Raw genomic sequence first — 22,279 nt, 5'->3', positions numbered from 1 at the left:
GTAAAACAGCTATTCAGGAACTGCTCAAACGAATTTGACTGAAATAGATGTAGGGAGCGGGGGGGGGCGAATCCGACATTTTGTCCAATCGTTATTTTGCTTAATTATTACTTTCTGCACTCAGCGGATCCGGTGTAGTCAGCGCCTGGTAAAAAAAAAACGACGACGGTCCATCCTACACGACGGTGACGTCATTTGGTTTAATACACTTTTCTGCGCGCCGATCTCAGCGTCGTCAGCGTCCGGTAAACACAGCGACGACCGCGTCGATGTCATTTCCCCCCCTGCTGCTAAGTGGTTATTTACAATGATCTTACAAACAGAGTGATCACTAACTCCTCCTCTTGTAGATCAATTAGGTTATTTGACTGATCGGTAAGTCTAAAATTAATTCTCGTTAAAAACCGATTATGGCATCGCATATAGACCGGATTAATTGGGCTCTCAACGATTAAGAATCCGGGAGGGGCTGTTGGTGAAAATGAATAAAGGATATACCCCTGTTGAGCTTGATTTGATTGCTTGGTATCTACCTGGTAACTCCCTTCGATAACATCACACACTAGATTGATTGCTATCACCGATGCGATATTTACGTTGTATGCAGCAATATGCCTACCACCATCTCCGTTATCGTGTCTGAGGATAATTGATGGACCGAGAAAATCATTAAGAGACTTTCTTAGTTCTGGCGCGTTGTATCCTGGAAACTTGAAATCGGGTAAATCGGCTTCTGTGATATTATACTCGGTTAGGAATTTTTGTTTATTATCATCGCTGTTATCGGATATTATTTTAACGATTCGTTCATTGATATATTCCATGTCTGATATAAGTTGATTTAACACCTCGACGTGTTTTCGTGCTTTTGTTTTCCGTAGTTGTTCTAGTTGCAATTGGTAATTGTGATTAATTTCGGTAAAAACACTAGCGATATCATCTAAATTAACTGTTAATATGACGATCGATTCAGGGGTTTTGTCATACCGAAAAAACCACTGCATGACATTCCTGTTTTGAAATATAAACCAACTGGGTAATAACGTGTTTTTCATAATAGACAATTTATCTTGATAACTGGGATTAATTTCATGATACGATTGCGCATTCGTGTGCAAATCCGCGGGGATTTCATTAGGTGGATTCTCGGGCCAACCTAGTATGGTTCTTATTGAACTGTTATAAATATCAACCATATACCCCGGTGTGCTTATTTCAATCGTCGACGATAACGTCGGTTCATGAACCGTAATAGCGATTTTTGATTCTTTTCCTGTGATCGATTTTATCCTGCGTTGAAATTCTTTATTGATTTGTTCTACTTGGTATGACCCAGTTGGTATTGTAACCTCCTTCCAGTCTGGGGTCCCATCGGGTTTATTTGTCCATGCAAAAACCAGCGAGTTATTAGGTTGTTGTCCGTTAAATGCTTCCGCTCGGATATTAGGCCAACTGTGATATACTCGCAATTTTGCCAGCGCTATTTCCTTTACTGGAATCGGAGAAGGGAAGTTTACACTGAATTCTGGCTTCGTTGATGTTATCGATATCATATTTGTTTGTACCGGATTGGTGTTCTCCGCGATCCGTTGAAGTAATTGCAACCCTTCGGGGTTCAGCGACATTATTATTATTCGCTGTTTCTAGTGTTTAATTTCAACACCGAATATTAACAACCTGCTTGTTTTCAGGAGGATGTTTTAAGCCCATTGAAGTGGTTTCAGGAGGATGTTTTAAGCCCATTGAAGTGGTTTCAGCCACGTGATTTCCAGCTTCCAGTTGAAAATCCTCGATTTTTGACATCGCGGAGTCATACAACTGGACCATCGTGGAGAATTCAACATCGGATATAAACGAATTATCTATCGCCAACGAGATAAACCCGGATAATTTCGAGTACGCGTCGGATACTATTTGATGTTTTACTGTATACTCGTTGAGTTTTTTCTGAGAACACGATGATATCTTTCTAGTGATTGCGTTGGCGACTCCAGCAATTGTTGTCGCCGCGGAGATAGCGATTGGAACAGCGATCGGGGCCATCATGGTCACCGTGGATAAAATAACACCGGTACCGGCTACTATACCCGACACCGAGTACACGACCGCGTCGATGGTGGTTATTTTTCGACGGTATTTTTTTATTTTTACACGGTATTGTTCGGAAAGCGTTTTCAAATTCGCGGAGAATTCTTTTACGGTATTGAATCGATATTGATGTGACGTCGGTGATACCTCTGATTCAATTACCTTGGTGGTCATTTTTATTTTAAAAGAGCTAGTGTTTTTAAATACTTAGATCCGCTACAAATTCCACATACCATGTAATGTTTGCCTCGGTTAAATGTCTATCGACGGCATAAATTGTAAACTGTTCAGTTGCGTCCTTGTCTATAATTGTTGATATTGTATTGTTAAACCCGGATGAACTCGACGATAATATATTAAACTGCATCATTGAAACCAGTGTCAATCGATAAATACCCTTAACAGTTGTGGTGATTTTTACTGTATTCTGTGTAGGAATCCAAACGAATGATCCATGCCGAATCGTGTATACTGTGTTGATGGTGTTTTCATGAGGGATTTTTATTTTTGTCACCTCCGGTAGTCTGTCTTTAATCGCTGTAACATCAGTTTTGATTGTTCCTATTTCCTGTGTATGCGCGTCTATACTCCTTTTGTTCGCTGTAATATTAACGCTGAATGCTTTTATGAGCACTTCATGCGCGTTTACAGCAAATTTGTTCTCTTTAACATCATCTTTGATTGTTTCTATTTCCTGTGTATGCGTTTCTATACCCCCTTTGTTCGCTTCAATATCAGTTTTGATTGTTTCTATTATCCGTTTATGCGCGTCTACATTATTTATGTTCGTTGCAACATTAAAGCTGATTTTTTCTATTATCAGTTTATGCGCGTCTATATTATTCTTGTTCGCTGCAACATCAGTTTTGATTGTTCCTATTTCCTGTCCATACGCAGTGATATCATTTATAGTTATTGTAATTTCATCCGGTCTGGTATTTTTTTTACCAAAGAATTTATCAATGGTGTTATCAGCCCTGTTAAAATTTTTTCGCAACGTGTAAAATTGGCCCGACAGCGTTGTAAACTCCGAAATAGTACTTTTTATCCCCACAAGATTCGGTTCGGTTACCGTCGGGGTTCCAAAAAAACTAGCAGTAGTGAGTTGTATATCGGTGACAGACTTTTGTATCCCCTCGAACTGATTTGCTTGCGCGTTAAGTCTATCATACAATTTTTTTAACGAATCCGACATGGTTATATAATTGTCGCCAAGTGTACTTATTTTTCCATTTATCGTCAAGATGGATTCACCTGATTTAAGTCGTCCGTCATCGGTATACAACGCGATGGTGTTCTCGGCGGCATCACGCTGTCGTATTAAAACGTCATTCAGCGACACATTACTGGATTTCAGTTTACCCTGGCGGTCTTGAAATACAACTATTTCGCCCGGGTCAACACTGGTTAAATTTAACGTATCAGCGATTTCATCCTCGATTAGTTTTTTTATGTCATCGGTGGCGAGCGTTTCCGTGGATTTTTTCAGCGCCGAAACCGGTCGTCCCCAGATATCAATCATTATTATTGTAAAAAAAAAACAGTGTTTTTAATTAACCCGCCGGGCCTCTACGACCCCACTAGTGTATTCGTTTACAACCACATGAGGTGGTTTCCGCGATGATGAAATCGCCGCGAGTACGTTCAATACCTCACGGCCGCATATCGGTGGGTCACTTAATTGTTGTGTTGGCAGCGTGGAATAAAAAACCGGGGCTGAACACGCCCGGATATACCGCATGAACTCGTTTGGCTGGGCTAACCCGTATGAATCAAAATAGACGATCGCACGCGGATCAATTGCGTATGCAACCCAATGAGTCCCCGCTCCGGAGGATTTATCGAGGTTAATTATACCGGTTTCAATATTCCTTGGTTTTGTCGGTAATTGATCCCTCATAAAAACACCTCTGAAGTTTTTTATCGCTAACGCGTTTGCGGCATCTATTAAATCAAAATTAGACATAGGAGTTAATAAACGGTTCCCGGTAGTCTTAGACCCTTCCCCGAGTACCATGAATACTGGGTTCCCGGTAGTCTTAGACCCTTTCCGGCTACTGGTCGTTTTTTTTTTAGCCTTTCCCGGTTGCCTTCTTCAATGCCATTCCCGCTGCGGTACCAACGGCCCCCAACGCCGCCGCCTTCGCCACTGCTGGGGCCGCCGCGGCAATCAACGCTGGAATCGCAGCTAACAACGGAAATATCCCACCGGTCTTTTCCATGTTTTTAATCGCTGCGGCCGAGAAATCTATTTGAACACCCTTTTTATTCTTCATCGCATCATTGAAATGTTTTATTTGACGCGCCGTCAACGATATCTTATGATTACCACCTGCCATCTGTGACGGCTTTAACGTTATTGTGGTTCCGCATTGTTTAGCCGACTTTGATCGTAATTTCTTGACTTGACCATCGGTCAACTCTACACCGACAACATTATACGACATTTTTATTGTAAACGCGTTTATGTTTTCAATTACATGTTTTCCACTGGCGCATCAACGATTCTCATTCGTCCACCAACGCCTTCCAACAGCATTGATTTATCGCTGAGAATGACAGCAACCGCTCTATAATTAACACCACCCGGGTCTATACGAGCTCGGAAGTGTATATCAACGACGGACTGTCTCGTTAAATCAAGATGTTCCAACGAAAAGTAATAAATCGGATACAGGTTTTTAAAATCAAGTTGTGATATTTGCAAACCGGTGTCGACGTTTTGATCACGACCCATATATGACAGCATCCGATGATACACGCGAGCAATATGGTTGTTGTCGTAATTAAGCTGTATATCCTCGGATGGTTCCTGTTGTCCGTTTATTCTCAGCGAAACCTCCCTGACTCCTAATCGATCAAATATCATATGGCTGCGTTCTTGGGAACCTAATCGTTCCCTATTCTGTAACGCAACAAATATATGACGCGGGGCTGAAACACCCTGTTTTGATGCCAGGTGCCATGTAAATGTATCGCCGACATTATCCTCTTTAGCATCAGTTGTTACCGCTAGCCAACTCAACAACGATTTTCCCCCCTGTTCCATAAATGATAACAATCGTGCTTCCGTGGTAACTGATGGAGTTAACACCGGCATCCACAATGCTATTTTAGTTAAAACGACTTTACCGGCAGCGACACCAGCAGCATGCCATATTGCACTGTTATCATCACCCCTTCGCGTTAGAGCGATTGTGTGCTTAGCCCCATAGATAACTGTTCTAACATTTCTGCAAAATCCGAATATGTGATGGAGTGGAATCGCGCATGAAAACTGTCGGCGTTGTCCTTGCAACATCCCTAATCGTGTTGCAAACCCTAGATTAAAATTATCGTTAGTACTTTTTATAACAGTAAATTCAGCGCCTGGTCTTGCTCTGCGGTCTGGGTTGGCTGCTTCAGCTTGATTAGCAACTGAAGTATCTTGTGGTGTCAGCACATTAATGTACTGAATATGATCAGCGTTATCAGTGGTATCCTTCGCGAACATCATAGATGGGCCCGCCGATCTTGTATAATCATCTGAGTATCTCGCTAGCCCGATTATCGTTGTTGCAATATCAACATCGTTTTCTATTGATTCAATTTCTCGTCCGTCAATAAGATATCTGGCGCTCTCAAATAACGCCATGATACCGTTGTTGACGAAGCCAACTCGAGTACGACCGTCATTTGGGTATGGTGCATTATCGGCAGCATTTGTTACAAGTTCTCCCTCAATTTCGATAAACGCTTCACACGGCAAAAAATATTTACTGGTATCTTGGACTTGAAGTTCAATTCGCGATCGTAGATTCGGTTGCATTGCATGATAAGAATAATATTGATAATCACGGACAGAATCATCCCTGCGCACTGGGGCGTCCATATCAAACGCGGGATCAGCGGTTTGCGCAAACATTTTATTATTTATCATGTTGATGTTTAATTCATCAACGTCGTTTTCGTCGTAGGCCACTTCCCGCTATCGCGTTCATGAGCGCGTTGGTTGTTGCATCGGTGGATGACTGAGCCGCCAACGACTCTAGTTTTTCTTCCACGGCGTTATTTATTACTTTACTGACATTTGCAGGCATCACTGTCGTTGATGGCATCACCGGTGGTTTCTGTTTTCTTTTTCTCACCAACGACATTAGTTTGTCCTTTGCTGCAGAAAACGCCCTTCCGGCGACATCTCCAATAGCGCTGATTCCCTTATCACGAATAACATCAATAGCCTTCATTCCTAATTGTTTGGCTAACGGCGCCACTTTTGGAGCCATTCTTGTAAATAACCCCGCAATGGTGCTACCGAGACCGTCTCCGTACCACGCGCGGTATACGGGCAATCGTGAGTTTACCACGTAGACGCTGACTGGTTTATCATGGTTGTAGTGTATAATCATCTTTATTATAAAAAACACCAGTGTTTTCCAATTAGTGGTTGATCACCCCCCTTCCCACCACCGAATCATAAATTTTGTCAAAAACATCGATTTTCTCTAAATGATTTCCTGGGGTTTTCATCGGCGGTAAAAATCCGCGTTTTTTGTCAATTTTTGTCAATTTTTGTCGTTTTTTGTCGATTTTTTGTCGTTTTTGGTTGGTTTTTGCCGGTTTTTGGTAAAAAACATCGATTTTCTCTAAATGATTTCCTGGGGTTTTCACCCGTAAAAACTAACCAAAAACGACAAAAAACGACCAAAAACGACCAAAAAACGACCAAAAACTGACAAAAAACGACCAAAAACTGACAAAAAACGACAATTTTATAATTTTTTTAATCATCCACTAACTCGTCTATGAGCGTTCGATATGCATTAATGTCCATGATACCACCGGCAAATAACCACCTGCAAATATCAGCGGCCTCATTGATTATTTCCGGAGAGTTATTTCCGGCTCGTTTTCCTCCGATTAGTATTTCTAGCCGTGATATATCACTGAGAACACTACCAGGACAAGCAACGTCTTTACCAACAGAGTATCCTTTTCCGTGTTTTGATTTTTTACTTTCAACTTCCTTGTGGAATGCGTCGTAATTGGGATCACCACGATGTGGTAATGCATCTTTATATCTACCTGCTAAATACACTATTCTTGTCCAATCCTTTAACGTCTTTATATTTTTCTCGTAACCGCTATTGATATGCTTTTTATCTCGTGTGCCCTTAGCAAAATTTGTAACAGTAAAATTAACTAATTCTTCATCGCTGTCGAAGGCTCTAATTTGATCTATTGTGTCCTTTTTAAGCACATTACGGGGTATATTCTCCCCTCTTTCTTTTTTTTCCTGTATTCCTTCCGGTATTTCTTCCGGTATTTCTTCTTCTGGTTCTCTTGCGGTAGCACCTAGTTCTTCTTCATCGGCCATTGTAACATAAGGTTCTTGTGAGTCCGTTATAGCGAGTGGTGGCGGCCTCCGTGTTGTAGCAACCGCTATTTTCGCAGGGAGTGTTTCCAGAGACTTTTTTGTTTGCTCGGTCTGAGCCGCTATCTTTTCAAGCGCACCGAGGACGGGCACAGTTGCCGCCGTAACATCTTTGGTCGCTTTAGTTACCGGAGCAAAGAGTTGTTCGCTTCCAACAGCAAAATCAGTCTGTAGTTGTTGCCGCGTTTGAAGTTGTTTTCGGACCCTGTCTCGTAACGGTATGAACTTTTTAAGCGCTACTAGCCGCTCTCTGGCTAGCCGAGTAGTAAGTGATTCGCCTACCATTATTGCAATTGCTCCGTAGTTTCTAATTTCCCGCCGAGTGTGGCGGGGGGATATATCCCAGGGGCTCCACGGAGTTTTCGTCTATAATCCTTCTAATGTTTTTAATTTTATTAGAGATTTCTCGACGTCGTTCAAAAGCCTGTCCGAGTTTTTTTCGTACTGTCTCAACGGCAGTAAATAGTCCAATAAATGCATTTACGTCATTGCCATACAAGTTTTCATTGATCGTATATTGTAATCGCTTTATAAAAGAATACTCGCGTGGCAAGGTATATCGACCTTTCTTTGATTGCTCATTAATAATTTCATAATCGGACAATATTTTTTGGTTATCAAGCTTATCAGATAATTCAATTCCTTGATTTTTTAATTTTAAAATCTCGGTTAATATATTATTGATGTCTTCGATATTCATATTCTTATAAAACATCTTATTTCTAATATCAAAAAAAAATTATTTTACAAAATGAACCCCGCGTATCAATCCCGAGGTGTGTTTAGTATTTCGTCATGGCGACTTCGTCATGGCGACTTCGTCACGGTGACCTTGTCACTCGCTGATTTCTGTTACATATGAAAATCGAATTCTGTGACCCGTCCTTTTTGAGATCGCTGAATTTTGTATTCCTTCTGCAACAAATTGTACTGCGGGCACACAAATATCAAAATATCTACTGGCTTCATTCATCGACTGAAAAGTTTTTTCTTCGTGCGTTATTGTATCAAATGACTTTACGGGTTTTGCTTTTTTTGAGTATTTACCGGTTCCGCCTTTTTTGGTATTCTGACTTTGCGAGATAGCTTGCAAGTTTATAAGAGAATTATCAGTCTTATTATTATTAATATGATCAATCACAACCCCATTCTCGATTAATCCGTTAAATACTTCAAATACAATCCTGTGAACATAATAGCTTTTTCCTCCCGCAGTAAACATCAAATATCCGCGATTATTTACGGTACCAACCGGCTTCTTCAGTCTACAATTTCTAACAACGCCGTCGCGAGATGCCTCGTAATTAACAAGCACGGGATGCGGCTGAAATTCTTGGTTCATTTGTATAATAATACTACTTGTCTAATTCATTATTTGGTTTAATTATAAACCTTGCAATGTAGTCCTGAGGAGTTTTGATGACGAAGTCTGCGGTGGGGTCAATGACGGCGTTTTTTATTCGTTTATCATAATAGCGTTTTAACTCTCTGTATCGCTTTCCGCCACAATTGATACATAATTGCGATTTTCCTCTTACACCAACGTGGCAAACCAAGCACGGTAGGGGGCCAAGAGAACCATTACGAACGCTTTGTAAATGATACCCGCAGAATTCACCTCTACATGATTTATTGCACGGGGTTGTCGACCCAATCATCAACCATTTGCAGTGATTCATTATACTATATTCTTTCATTTAAATACTTGTTTTAATTATATGGAGGAGTTCGAGAGATTAGCAGCAATTAAGCCCTGGAAAAATATTAAGTTCAATCTCGATAGAGCCCTCAAGGACGCACCAAAAGCGTTAATAAACGATAGAACCCTGTTAAATAAAATACGCGATTGTATCAATGAATTCAAGCGCGATGGTGCATCTCATAGTTGGTCAACATTTCGAATTGATGGTGTTGTTGATGCTACCATGAACGACAACCGCGCGGCAACGATAATATCACAACTTGGCTCCAGCAAGTATTTCTTCAGAGTAAAATTTATTGTCCGGGTGGAATCAGGCAATTGGATCATACGTGATAAATTTGAACCAGTTCTCAGCGACAAGAAAACAGTCATTGTTAGCCGCGACTCCAAGCCAGGGCTGTTAACCGGAGTTGACAGACCATACTATGAACGAGCGTATCCTGAAACAGCAGTTGTCTATGGAATATACCCGTTAAATAAGAAACCTGATATCGGAAAACTAGCGCCGATGAAACAGTCAACGGGGATAAATTGTGTAGCAGAACGAGTAATAGAGCATTTTACAAATGCGTGTCGAGGAAATAAACTGACTGATTTACGACGTAGTAAAATAAACCAATGGGAGGAGACAGTGCGCGAGCGAGGAGCAACCATCAGCGACATAGCGAAATTAGAAACGTCGCTGAGATTTCCAATAACCGTTACAACGATAACCGGTGAAGTATTATATGAATCAAAGTATAAATCAAATGGAGCCCCAATCAAAATTATTGATCATAACGAACACGCGTGGACGCCCGCGGTCACAATATTTCCACGGGATAGAACAGTAAAGTATATCCCCGGGGAATTCCTGGGAGAGGATGGTTTTCTCGCGGAGAGGAAACTATTTGATGCTATTGCCTGCTTGTGTAAAAACGACCCTGTATCAGTGTGGTTACTTCGCAGCGCTAAAAACGACATGGATACCTTTGATCAGTTTGTAAGACCAAACGGTGAATTATATCGCACTGAAGCGTTTCACAACAAGATGAAAAAAACCGCCATGGAATTTGAAGAGCATGATGAACAACTGCTAACAAATTGTTTTACGATTCCATCGGTTGCGGCTCATGTTGCAGCATAGAAAAATGCGTGGAGACCAACGCGCAAGGAATTTCTACCGGATGTACAATCCAGTTGTTTGGAATATTATCACGGTGGACTATGGAACACTGAATACAACCGCGACGCTATGATTTCCGTTGATATGGTTGCCTGTTATCCAGCGAGTTTTCTCGGGTATGAATCCGCCGCTGTGTACTTCAAACGATTTGGACACCCCAGACATGAAATGACTCGTGTTGCTATTAATGGACCACTGCCTGATTTTGATTTAACCGGATTCGCTCGCATAGTATCATTTGAATTCGCGGCAGGACTTCATCGCTGTTGTTATATTTGGATCGGTAGACACATGGCTGAAAAGAAGTGGCTGCCAATAGCGCTGCTACGGTATATGATTGATTGTAGCATGCTAGTTTCGTTGATTGTCAGTGACGCGATTATATCATACCGGGCGCAGACTGAAGTCTGGTTACCAGAACCAGAGCGTCTAGATAGCATAATTGACGAATCCAGAAAACACATTGATGCCGACGAGGAATATATCATCGAATGGTCCAAAAAGATATTCAACCAACGAAACTGCGAGGCAAAAGATCTCGGTAGAAGGATAATTGGTAAGTTCACACAAGGTGGAAAAAACTGCGACTACAAACGATATTGCTCACGGCTGATTATAGATGACGCAGAATATGATTTCGTAATCAAGGACGCAGTGGCAAAAAATAGATACGTGAACTGCAAAACAGCTTTCTTGTCCAATGGAACAAAGTTGGGTACAGTTGTTACCTACAGCAATGGAGACAGCCCGGCATATCCACATTTGAGGGCGTCTATGCTGGGTTACGCCGCTATCAATTTATTCTCGATGATAAATAGATTTCCCGACACCGCGGTTAGAGTAGCCGTTGATTCATTTTATATAGACGTAAAGTACAAGGGAAACTTAGCCGAGTTTACTAGTCCGGACGAGAGTTGGGGTATATGGAGAATTAAAAATGAAATACGACGCGATTATTCCACGTCAGCAAATGTCACCGTTGAAAATAATTACTTACGCGGTAATAATTTATCAGAATGGTCTAATGCACCACCGTGTTCTGATCCAATTTGCAGATATAAAACAGTTTATTTAAGCGGTTGTGGCGGGTCAGGAAAGACGACTCGGGCAATTGAATTATTTCGAACGCGGGCAAGTATAATCGTGCTTACACCGACCCATAGACTAGCGCGAGAGATAAAACAACGAAATGTTGACGCAGTTACTTATCACAGCTTTTTTCGATACAGCGGCGGTGAGTGGACTCCTGATCGAATGGGTGAAAAATTTATTCCTGAGGTTATCATCTGGGATGAGATATGTACTGTTTCGTTAGATGTTTTACAAATGTTTCTTGAATGGTTGCTGCGCGCGAATACAGCGGTAATCATGTGTGGCGACCATGGCCAACCACCACCATTTGTCGGCGAGGGTCCACATGATTGGTTAAAGGGTTTTGTGGACTATTATGAAGAAACCGATACTGATTACCGAGCACTTGATGAACAACTGCGCGAGGTTAAAAAATTAATCAGATTACAGCCGGATAGAGTTCAATGTGAAATAATCCGCGAGGTGATTCCGGAAACGCCGTTAAATGAATTTTGGGAAACATGGAGACCAAACGATTTGATTGTAGCGAGTAGAAAGATAGTCAGAGACACACTTCAGCGGAAGTTGTTTGCGTTGCATAAGGAAAAGTTTCCAACGCGCCCAGTGCCGTTATGTTATAGACCCGCGGACACACGGCGGCAGAACATTGAAGTTGAAATCCCGGGCCCGACAGCGTCAGGGACAAAAAAACAAATTCTTGTGCTGAATGATATTGTGCTCGTTGATATCAGCGTCGTCGAGGACGCGCTACGTGCTGATAAATCCCCGTGGACGCTAGGATACGCAACGACAATACATTCCTCGCAGGGATTGACTATCACGGATACAATTGTTTGGATGGTTGATAATCGCATCGAATGGTCAAATCTAGTCTATCTTGCAATGTCCCGAGTACGGAGGATAAATCAGCTTCGAAGAATTGTTATTGACGAAGCCAGTGACAACGATGACATTATTGATGCTAGCGTCATTGATAGAAAACTCTCGGGTTACCGCCAACAGGATAAAAAAAAACAGCGGCGTTTTGATATTGATGCCGAATTAATAATTGCGTTACGACAACAACAGAATAATCACTGCGCGAGTTGCAATTGTGTAATGCGCTGGCGTTATTCGGATAAAGACGCTCGCCAATTTACCGTGGACAGGATCGATAACAGTCTCGGTCATGTCAAAAACAATGTGAGGTTAACTTGTCTTGAGTGCAATAGACGCAACGGCGCTAGTTAAGGCCACGTGGGGGCAATTGAGTATCGTCAGGTATCACTTGTAGTTGCTCGCGTGTAAACCCCCGCTGTGGGGCAGTTGAATCCAGTCTATAGATCGGTGGTCTACCAGTTGATCGTGTTATCGTTGATATGTTATGTGTGGTAACACTCCAAATAGGATCAGTAGCTCTTTTTTTACCGCCTTCAAGCTCTCCTGGTTCATACAGATATCTAACAGTGACATCGCCGAGAATCGGCTTGGAAACGCTATCTATTTTTGATCTTCCGGGTATATACTTTTTTTTAATCGCGTCGCTGGGCTTCATGTTGATTGCTCGGGTAATCTCGTTATTTAACGCTGCAATTACGCCTGGCAACCTTTTAACCCATTCACGAGATCGTTTTTCTTGGATGAATTCCTTCGCGTATTGATATCCAAATAACCGTTCAGCAAGAGTCCGATTGAATCGTTCAACAATTGCCTGATCACGATGTAGCGCAGTATGACCTCGTCGTATCGCGACGCTATGATGTTTCAGCGTTGATAAAACAGCGCCGCGAAATTCATTGCCAGGATCAACTTGTAATAGATTTGGCCAGCGCAGAGGACCCCTTCGATAAATCCGCTCAAACGCATCGGCTACTTCAGTTGCTGACTTTGTTTTTAACGGCTCCGCTTGTTTGTATCGACTCGCAACATCAACTACGGTTAGCGCGTATTTGTAACCGTTGTCATGCGGCAGAAATAGTATATCAGCCTGATGAACTTCATTAGGTACGCTGACATCAAAGCGCGAGAAGTTGATTTGTTTAGGCGGTGGTAGATAGATTTGCCATATAGCCTGTTTGGATAACCAATTAGCCGCAGTGGCCTTTGTTACCTTTGCAGCGCTTGCTAGTTTACCAATTGCGGCCTTCCCCTTCCAGTATCCTCTCGGAGAATAATAGATGGATTCCATGTTGTTATTATAAACGCTAGCGTTTTCAATTACCAGCGCGAGAAGCTCCGCTTCCAATCATTAATTTACCTTTCATAGCCGATTTTACCAACCATGAAGCCAATTTTTCTTTGAATGATTTATCAGGAATAGCATTTAACGCGTGAATTAATTTTACATCCGCGATATGACGCTGTTGCAGATCGCTACTTTTGTAGTAAGCAACATCATGAGCATGACACGCCTTATCGATAACGTTTATTGGATACTCACCGGGTTTGGGCTGATTTTGATCATCGAGTCTGATATCTAATCGTGTTCCGGGGCCACAGTAGCTATATCCTGGGAGGTGCTTTTCTCCTGGATACTTTGCCCACGGTGTTCCGGGGAGTTTTGATAACTTGGCTGCAATATCACCTCCTCGCTTTTTTTTAAAGCATCCCCGGGTCTAGCAGAAATAAATCTAAATTTCTTTGTACCGCATTGTACACACTTACCAGTAAGCGCCGATCTGTTATTTCTTGTTGTAACGGTTGTCATATCATTTGTGCCAGTACGCACTCTACACTTCACACAATATAGATCCATAATTTATGTATAGAGATATGAATATAATTGATTTTTCGGCGACTAAAACGAGAGAACCAGTTAAGCATGTTGCAGCGTTACCAAACTCGATCCGGATGATTATCATCGGACCATCTGGATCCGGCAAGACGCAATTATTACTTAATTTAATAATGAGATGGATGAAGTGGGATAAATTGTATTTAATCGCCCCTAGCGTAGATGATCAACGATGCTACGAGGTGTTGAAAGATTTTAACGAGAATGCATCAGCGATCGCTGAAAAAAATGTTATTGAGTTTATTACAGATATCAATGATGCACCAGGCATTGATGATATTGATGGCGACGTTAACAATCTAGTCGTGTACGATGATGTTATGTTAGACAATCAAAAAAACCCAGCTAGGATATTTTCCAGAGGCAGGCATAAAAACACCGACGTGATATATGTCACTCAACGATACACTCAGATTCCAAAAGTAATCAGAGACAACTGTAATATTCTTGCTGTATTCAACGGCGTTGATACACACACACTACGAAATATTTGGCAGACATGGTGCGGCGGTGACATGGACTTTAATGGTTTTCGAAACTTTTTTAGTCATGCTCAGTCGACCCCACATGGATTTGTAACGATAAATTTACATGATCCTCGGACACGATATCGTATCGGACTTGACCAAATATTCGGTTAGTTGTAAATAATTTTCATTGTAAATAACTTCTTAGCAGCAGGGGGGGGGCAATGACATCGACGCGGTCGTCGCTGTGTTTACCGGACGCTGACGACGCTGGGATCGGCGCGCAGAAAAGTGTATTAAACCAAATGACGTCACCGTCGTGTAGGATGGACCGTCGTCGTTTTTTTTTTACCAGGCGCTGACTACACCGGATCCGCTGAGTGCAGAAAGTAATAATTAAGCAAAATAACGATTGGACAAAATGTCGGATTCGCCCCCCCTGCTGCTTAGGGTATTCCAGTGCATTACTACATTGTTAAATTAACACTGTTCATTACAAGCAGGGTCTTTATCCCACTATCATATGCAGTAATACTAATATTAATTTAATTGCTACAAAAATTCTACACTATCAAATATATATATATATATATATATATATATATATATATATATATATATATATATATATATATATATATATATATATATATATATATATATATATATATATATATATATATATATATATATATATATATATATATAATTCTCTTAATTTGGTTAATAGCCTATGACTACTATAACAATGAAATATCAGGGATATAATTTGCGCTTACATAAATTAAGAGATGTCATTATGGCTCATCTGTTTCTAGGTCAATACAAATATTTTCCAGTATCAGCAACAAGCTGAAACAAACTAGTTTAAAACATAACAAAGTTAAAAGGTTTAATTCCTCTAAAAATAGACATGTAAAGTTTGCAAACACAGCCGTTTTTCTGTTTTATTTGTTTGTCTTGTCTATGTTTTGTATTTGCCTTTGAAATGACTCATTAAAGAGTTGAAAGCGCTCAGGCTAGTTAGATACTAGTTTCACTCTGTTCATTGTCAGTTTATTGCATTTATCTTAATCAATCCCTGATACACGTGATCCCTTGCTGGATCCAGTGCTTTTGAAAGGATTGTTATATGCCATATGATTTGTATTCTTTATATATATATATATATATATATATATATATATATATATATATATATATATATATATATATATATATATATATATATAATTATTTACACATAATAATAGTAATATGATCTTGCATCTGAATGACCTTTTGTTACCACTCTTGAAGCTACATTTTGGGATCCATTATCATCATGATTGTGGGTGACTTCTAGTTATGAGCAAGAGACTACGCTTATTAAATTATCTGTAGAAAGAATTTTTATTAGCGTATAGTAAAATAGGTCAAATCAACATGATATACTTGAAGATAATTTGCATCGGATATGTTTTTACACTGCTATATAAGCCTGCTTAGTGAAATGGCAAACTGATCAGTCATGTAAGACAGCATTGACGGACCCACCTGGGTCTCTTGTTAGAAATATTGCATGATTTTAACATTAAAGTAACAACGTTGGTTTCGAGTGATAATCTGTATTTTGTTTTCCATTGGAAGTTTGTTCAAAACTAGAGAATGGAAATGTTGCAAACAAAACAAAATATCCTGTTTTAGAAAAGATGCAGAGTTACAGGTTACATTTCATAATGATAACGGTGAAGTAAGCAGAAACAGCTTCAAAAGTAATGTGGCTAAAACAGTGTGGTATGAAGATCAGTGTGTGTGATTTTGGATTTTTAATGTAGCTTGAACAATTTTTTAGTCATATCACTATGATGTCTACAGTGTGCCAGTTTATAGTGATGTCTAGCACTGGGACATCATGCTGCAGACTTTTAGCATCATGTCCCACCCAGTCACATTATCCTGACACCAGACCTAACACTAACCTCATAATGCTGAGCGCCAAGCGAGGTAGCTGCTAGTACAATTTTTTAATAAGTCTTTGGTATGATTCGGCCAGTGTTCGAACCCGCGAACTCCTGCATCCGAGGCGGACGCTAACCACTTTGGCCACCGGAACAGTCGGAATGATGGTAAAATAAATGACATGTTTAGTATTGGTAAATAAGTATACAGATACATATAAAATTATAGTACGACTTGAGGATCTTGCAAACTTGCCAAAGTCAGTCTGCAATGATTAAACAAAACCAGACATAGTGTTGATGGAAAATGAAATTCAATTTAAAACAATACATGATGTCTTCGTATGTGAAAAAGCAGTTTTGGTTCAACCATATGAATGTCCCAATTTGTATGTACCAGAAATTATTTTTTGAAAAGAGATGAACAAATATATTACATATTGTTGACAATAAAATGACACATTGTAAGCGGCTATGTTGACGTGCCGATTACATATAAAGATAATTTATCAAACATAGAGTATTATCTTTGTGTGTCCATACTGTTTTAAATGTGTGATAGACTGCATAGCCAGACAAAGAACAGGATTTAACAAAACCTTTACTATGATCCTGGATGGTCTGTGATTTCTACAAAAACACCACTCAGTCGCTTGAAAAAAAAAGTTAAAAAGGAAATAAGTAAAATACATTCAGTTTAAGTAACGGTTACTTGAACAACCCACCTACTCATTACACAAGCAAGCAAGCAAAGCTGATCCATCAAAAGAGTTTCTTCATGTTGACGCCCAAGGGTAGAAAGGTATAGTTGATATGCAAGCCTGTGAAAAAGACATCAATGGATACAGATTTGTTTTGACATTGATATGTATTTTTTTTACACATACTCGTAGCTGAAAAGTGAAAACAAACGGAAATAACATACAATGTGCTTTCAAAGAATTATTCAAATGGAGAAAACCTGGACAGATAATATGCTGAAAAAAACGAGATATAAGGAAAATGAATTTAAGGAAAAACAAAACATTCAATACTGTTTGACTCGCTCATATAACAAAGTGTAGGTAGAGAAAAGGTTTTACAGAAATTATGAAGATTTAGAATGTAGGATTAGTTAATTGGTAGGATTGGGTAGACATTTCACTACCATTAATTGATAAGTACACCAACACGCATTACAAATCAATAGGCAAGACTCCAAATGAAGCAAGAAAGGAATAAAATAAAAAATCAAATTTATGGCTCAGTCTATTTTGACAATTGACAACTGATTCATTTAGAACGCCCAAATTTAAATTTCATGTGTCAGAATTTCAAAAGTAATTTAAAAAATACAAAGTTTCCTAACTTCAACGAGGAAATGTTTTCAAAGCAGCGAAGTTAATTAGGGTGAAACGGTAGTTTTACAAGCTGGAAGATGTGGTGAGAGAAGATGTACAGGCATGTTTTACGAACGTATTTTATCTATATACCACAAACAAGATGACATGTATAAAGCTGACAAGATTGTAAAAGAAAATACTCGTAGATGGTGTAGTTGTTAAAGGGAGAGCATCTGATGAATCGTTTAGCATTAGGGATGCAGCAGAAAATATGCCGTTAAAATAAATGTGTGAAAGACACCAGTTTGTGGATACGAAGTTCAAACGTACAACCTCTCCTCCTGAGATGGAGGATGCACGTTACACAGAAGTATTTTAGAGCATTAAAAGAATCAGTTTTAAAAGGAACGAGTTTCTAGAATTTAACAAATGCTGAACATACAAATTAGTGCATTAAAATGACTTAACGTGTGTACTTCATATGAACTTGTGTTCATTACAGAGGAGAAAAAGTGCATCAAAAACCATCAGACGTACACAGGCGAAATGGTAAACTTTAAAAACGAGACAATGATACTACAGTGTAGGCCATGTCCTAGAAGAGTAATTAGTGCTTTCATGCTTAATTGGAATGACAGTACTTAGCTACTGCGGTAGAAGCCAAAAGATATGGGACTGTATTAGGCTAGCGATGAATTAAGCTCAACAACTAAAAATTGAACAAATTTTCACATATCTTTTATTATGTTGTTAAAATCGAACGTTTGAGGTTGATTTCCATTAGAGAGACGGAAAATTGTGTTGCATTTAACGAAAAGACAATTATGTCTGTTGTCCTAGTTTTGATATAATCCTGCCACCCATGTTGCAGTCTGAATGGTGAAACACGTGACTTTCAACGTACTGGGCGAGAAAGGCTAATAAATGACACAATAGAAGAAATTAAGAGAGATGTGATGTAAAAGATTAAGTTGATTCAAAATACATCTTAAACAAATGCTGAAAAACACACGGTGTTAGCTAATACAATAGGGTCAAAACGAATACGAATACAATAAAAGACAAAATGAAATCCAAATAAATTGCAATGCAGTAATGCATACATTTTGACTTCGAGCCACTTTCTTCAAAAGAAAGCTAGATATTGTCCCAACGGAAAGTCGCTTCATGCAATTACGCAATCAACTTAATTTTTTTCCTGGACAAAATCGTTACCATGTATAATGTTAACACCCAGAAAACTTGCAATCGCAAAGAACTGGCACACGTTAAACCAAATCAGAAGATCTCAGAAGTTTTACTTTATCTGAATGTAGTAAAATTCTGTAAACCTTTCATAGTGTGTAGATTTACTGATTTTGAAGAATCAGCACGTGACAGATAGTAATTGAAATGAAAAAGCACAAGAAGCGAAATCGTTTGTTAAACGTTATAAATGCAACAGAGAAAAGGTGATGTAGATATTATTTTAAAGAAACAAGATTGTTATTGCAGTGAAGGAAATTAAAATATTAAAATATCACAGAGAGAGAGAGAAAGAGAGATTAACAGAATTACATGTGAAATTGGGACAACAGCAAATAGAGAAGTTGCATGTATTGGCAAATATCACGCCATATTCATATTGATCATGCAGAGGATAATGTCTACCAAAGATACAAATTTATTAAACATAAATATAATGAGTCAGGCTAACTATGAAGATTGACATACTGAAAGGACTCGTAAACGGCTTTTGAATTCATTACCATCACCAGTTTATTACAATTAGAATTCATTACATCACAGAATTATTACAATTTGAATTCATTACCATCACCGAATTATTACAATTAGAAATCATTACATCACATAATTATTACAATTTGAATTCATTGCCATCACCGGGTTATTACAATTAGAAATCATTACCATCACATAATTATTACAATTTGCGTTCATTACCATCATAGAGTTATTACAATTTGAATTCATTACCATCACAAAGTTGTTATAATTTGAATTCATTACCATCACAGAGTTATTACAATTTGAATTCATTACCATCACAGTTATTACAATTTAAAGGCATTACTATCACAGTTATTACACTGTATGTATGTATGTATGTATGTATGTATGTATGTATGTATGTATGTATGTATGTATGTATGTATGTATGTGCATGCATGTATGTATTAGAACAAGCCAGGGGTAATTGCTTCACTGAGCGGTGTCAAACCCTGGTGCAATTCCGCTAGAAGTCATACGTTTCCCCTAATTCCAAAGAGTTCTATACAACTTCTGTTGTAAATTAAAAATCCAAACGTGTCCATTCTGTAAATAATTTTACTCTAATCAATGCAAGACCCTATATCTCACAACTTTCCCATTGTCCATCAACCGCACATCTGCATGGTTTCTCTTCATCAACATTCCGTACCGTCAGCAGTTCACGCCGTAAAACTATATAACTCTCCCCTAACACAGGGAACTATTTTTTTGCACAGCGCCACCTTAGGCCAGTCAATTCGTGGTTTCGAGCCACATTTTGCCCGTAAAACTGTATCCATTTGCCACCATGACGACATAAACGGTACCTGCTGACGACGGAACAGTCCCTTCTCATTTTTTTTTCCATTGTTTAATTTACTAGTCTCCAATCATAAATGCTGCAACTGGAGTCACATAACCAACGCACACCGGTAGATTTTAATAGGCACTATGGTACTACAGGGACACCCATGCCCTCTGACATTAATTCACTAAAAGCAAACCATGGCGTCATGAAAACTCACTTACACTCCACTCCGTGACGTTTGCTACTAGTAATTGGCTAATTATTTCGGACTAAGGAATATTTCCACAGGACCAAGTTCCAATAACTAAGCAAGTAATCACAAAAATTTAAGAATTCCTTTAAACGGGGCACTATAACCAAATGCACATACTCTAAATTTATTACAGTATGTTTGAGGTATTGATGTACGTCATCTCAACACAAACGTGGTAATATACAGGGCCAACAAAAGGTTATGTTAGTAGTAATAGTTGGGACTTTAGCGTCAATGGGACTTAACGTTAAAATATGGGGTTTGCACTTGGGCATCAATGGGAATTTAACATGGGAATGTCACCTGGAGGTCAATGGGAATTGAACACTGGGTGACGTCATGGGGTTCATAGGGTCAAAACGTTTTATAGGGTGAAATGTATTTGTAGGGACAAATGGTTAATAGGGACAAACATAGACATACAGAAACAAACAAATACACATCCAAACACACAGAAAAGAGGACAGAAATGTTCTAAAGAAAGACTCACAGATAGAATAGAGGCTCGAAAAGAAAAGTCTATTGTATGGGTTCAGAACATTTATTAAAATATATGCATGGGCTCTCTGGCCTGTCCTTTGGTCTAAGCACTATACATTTAATACATAAACATTTGAACATGAAACAAACCTATTTACGAGTTATTTAGTTCTTGGTTCTAGTAAACTACTGTTTAAAACTAAAGTTCACTCCTTTCTAAAATCACTTCATATGCAACGTATTTACATTTAATGTTCATTTATAAGAAAAAGCTGCAATGATGACATTTCCAAATTCGTCGGCAAGTCCTATTCTTCTTCGAAATTGACCAGGATCAAATCCTCACGAACGACGTCCACGTGTTTCATGTATTTGGTTTTGTAGTGAGTCATCTGGAAGTAACGGGAAGGTTCTGTTAAATACTCTTTCTTGGGGAAACCTACTTGACTCACTGTTAGAGGAACTCAAATGTCATTGCCAAGTCAAAGATCGAGTTCGTTTGAGCCTATCTATGTATCACGACAGTTTGAACTATCCTGTATGTCTCGGGTTTAGCACACCTGCAAATCTAACTTCTTCCAGAATTTTGAGGGCTATAGAAGACATTCAAACGATGAGAGAAAAATTTGACATCACCGATGGAAAAGTGACTATTCATATGGCATAGGTTGTACCTCCATGGGAAGAAGACAATGACTGCACTTGATCTGCTTACCGATAAGTGTACCTAGCACAATGGACATAACAGCAGATTTACGAATGAATACGTGATGGGAAACATCTACGCTGGGACACAAATGGTAGCTGACCAGATTTTTAACGTGTGTGACGGATATAGAGAGAAACATGAACTTTGCCCTATTTGATTGGTTGTTACTTGTTTTGTTTTAGCTTATATATATATATATAATTTAAATTTGTGATAAGGACAATATAATTGTTCTTTTAAGCATCGTTTTGCAAACAGTAAACCGGCATTCCTCGACACGTTTGTAAATCATCCGAAACAAAGGATATCTACAAC

Source organism: Sinohyriopsis cumingii, chromosome 13 (assembly GCF_028554795.1).
Source record: "Sinohyriopsis cumingii isolate HCF-2022 chromosome 13, ASM2855479v2, whole genome shotgun sequence".
Lineage (NCBI taxonomy): Eukaryota > Metazoa > Mollusca > Bivalvia > Unionida > Unionidae > Sinohyriopsis > Sinohyriopsis cumingii.
This window is presented reverse-complemented; position numbering follows the sequence as displayed.